The sequence below is a fragment of the Elaeis guineensis genome, unplaced genomic scaffold (genome assembly GCF_000442705.2).
Source record: "Elaeis guineensis isolate ETL-2024a unplaced genomic scaffold, EG11 Super_Scaffold_1000033, whole genome shotgun sequence".
Taxonomy (NCBI): domain Eukaryota; kingdom Viridiplantae; phylum Streptophyta; class Magnoliopsida; order Arecales; family Arecaceae; genus Elaeis; species Elaeis guineensis.
In genome coordinates, this window is record NW_027332424.1 from 9,062,501 (window position 1) to 9,065,465 (window position 2,965).

At 38.8% G+C, this 2,965-nt stretch overlaps 1 non-coding gene across 1 annotated transcript; it reads right to left on the reverse strand.

Annotated features, from left to right (window-relative positions):
- Positions 1 to 306: 306 nt before the first annotated feature.
- LOC140854535 (small nucleolar RNA R71) lies at positions 307 to 413 on the reverse strand. Its single transcript, XR_012137741.1, has one exon. It is a non-coding gene; the product is annotated as a small nucleolar RNA R71 (small nucleolar RNA).
- Between the last annotated feature and the right edge of the window lie 2,552 nt (positions 414 to 2,965).

Here is a 2,965-nt window from a genome sequence, read left to right on the forward strand (position 1 = left end):
ACCATCTTGTATCAGGTTGCCACAACCCACAGCTAACAATTTTGAAATCAAACCTCAAATCATAAATATGCTTCCAAAATTCACAGGATTAGAGGATGCTTATATATTTATTAGAGAATTTGAGGAGGTATGTGCAACCATGAAACTGCAATTAACAGAGGATGAGGTCAAACTTAGATTAATCAACTTTGCCCTTAAGGACAATGCTAAGAAGTGGCTTTATAGTCTGCCAAACTATTCTGTCACTACCTGGGAGGGCTTTGTGAGAACATTTTTAAAAAAAAATTTCTCTATCATAAAACAGCTAGGATTAGGAATGAAATAAATCAATTTTACCAACTAGCTGGTGAATCATTTTGGATGTACTTTGATCGTTTCAAGAATCTTTTGACCCAATGCCCACACCATGGAATAGAAACTTGGAGACTATGCCAGATCATCTATGAGGGGTTAGATTCAAACTCAAGAACCATGCTAGAGTCCATGTGCTAAGGCCAATTTATGGACAAAGAAACTACTGAAGCTTGGCAATTCTTAGAAGACCTAGCCGAGAAAAATTTACAGTGGGAAACAACTAGGGAACCTGATAAAGCTACACCTTCAAGAGGAGGAATGCATCAAATTCAACCAACCCTAGCATCAGAGGCCAAGATTGCAACCTTAACACGTAGATTGGAAGTCTTAGAATTACAGAGACCAGCCAATGTAAATCAAATATCTGCACCCATGTGTAAAGGGTGCAATGCACCAGACCATGTCTTAGAAGAATGTTCCTACTCGAATGAGTGTGCACAGGTGAATGCCACCTATCAAGGACCATTGAACAATCCTTATGCACCCACATATAACCCAGGTTGGAGGAATTACCCAAATTTCTCATGGTCCCAGAATCCTAATGTAGGCAATCCAAATTTCAATCAGCAAAATCTAAGGTCCAACCCAGTAATGAACAACCCGCCAGGCTTCCATGATAATGACAAGAAAATTACCTCTTTAGAGAAAAGCCTAGAAGCCATGATGAAGACACATACCAGCTTTATGCAAACCACGGGTCAACTCATAAATAATAACACCCAAGCTATAGCCCGTCTAGAAATGCAAGTAAGTCAGCTGGCTTCGACCATTAGTGAACGAGAACATGGTAGGTTACCTAGCCAACCTGAGCCAAATCCTAGGAACCAAAATGGTCCACGACCCCAACAAGGAAACCAAGTTAATGGTGTAAATGCCATTCATACCTTAAGATCAGGAAAACAAATAGACAATAAGGTAGTTGCACTTGATGATATAGATGACTCATCTGCCGAGTCACCTTCTAAAACTACTACCTTTCAACCTCAAGCACCAGAAACTGAAAATTCATCTAGTCCAGTACTTAAAAGTCCTAGAGCTCCTTTTCCAAACAGACTGAAATCCAATAAATCTGAATATTTAGATAAAATTTTAGAGGTATTTAAACAAGTCCAAGTTAATATTCCTCTTTTAGATATAATCCATCAGGTTCCAACTTATGCTAAATTTTTAAAAGATCTTTGCACTAGGAAAAGGACCACTAATGTACCAAAGAAAGCATTTTTGGCTGCAAGTGTCAGTTCATACCTATCTAGCCATATGCCAATTAAATATAAGGACCCTGGAGCTCCAATAATTTCTTGTGTTATTGGAGAAACCAATATAAAAAAGGCCTTGCTAGATCTAGGAGCTAGTGTGAATATCCTTCCATATTCGGTGTATGAACAACTAGGATTAAAAAAATTTCAACCTATTGGGATCACATTACAGTTAGCCGATAGATCTCTCAGGATCCCTAAGGGAATGGTCGAGGATGTTCTAATAAAGGTTGAAAATTTCATTTTCCCTGTAGATTTTATTATTTTAGAGACTGAGCCAGTTGTGAATCCTAAAGGACATATACCTGTCATTTTAGGAAGACCATTCTTAGCTACGGCCAATGCTGAAATCAATTGTCGAAATGGTCTAATGAAGTTATCCTTTGGAAATATGACCATTGAGCTTAATGTTTTTAACTTAGAACAGGAATCCTCTTCTCATGCTGATGTCAATGTAGTCCAAGATGGTATTTATGAATCTATTGACATTAGTGATGATGAAGTCGGCCTAGAGTCTAACCACTGGTTAATCTATGAGTCTGAGGATGTCAATGAAATACTTAAAGAAAATCAGATTAATCAGGAATCGACACTTCCTACTGAACCAATCATTGAGATGGTGAACTCATCACCTAAACCATCGATAGAGGAAGCACCCATTTTAGAACTGAAGCCCCTCCCAGAACATCTCAAGTATGCATATCTAGGACCCAAAGAAACTTTGCCTGTAATTATTGCATCAGACCTAGATCCCAAGCAAGAGGAGGAGTTATTGTCAGATCTAAAAGCAAATCAAGAGGCAATAGGTTGGACTATTGCAGATATCAAAGGAATAAGCCCTTCTATAGTTCAACATAGAATATACTTAGAGGAAGAGGCTAAGCCAACAAGAGAAGCCCAAAGAAGGCTTAATCCAGTTATGAAGGATGTAGTTAAAAAGGAGATTCTGAAACTCCTAGATAGTGGAATAATTTATCCTATTTCTGATAGCTCTTGGGTAAGCCCAGTTCAAGTAGTACCCAAGAAATCTGGGGTAACAGTGGTCCAAAATGATGCAAACAAACTTATCCCAACTAGGACCCAAATGGGATGGAGGGTCTGTATAGACTATAGAAAGTTGAATGCTGCGACAAGGAAAGATCACTTTCCTTTGCCATTTATTGATCAAATGTTGGAAAGACTAGCCGGACAAGAGTTTTACTATTTTCTTGATGGATACTCCGGTTACAACCAGATCCCCATAGCCGCTGAAGATCAAGAAAAGACTACATTCACCTGTCCATTTGGTACTTTTGCCTATAGACGAATGCCCTTTGGACTATGTAATGCACCGGCAACCTTCCAGAGATGCATGA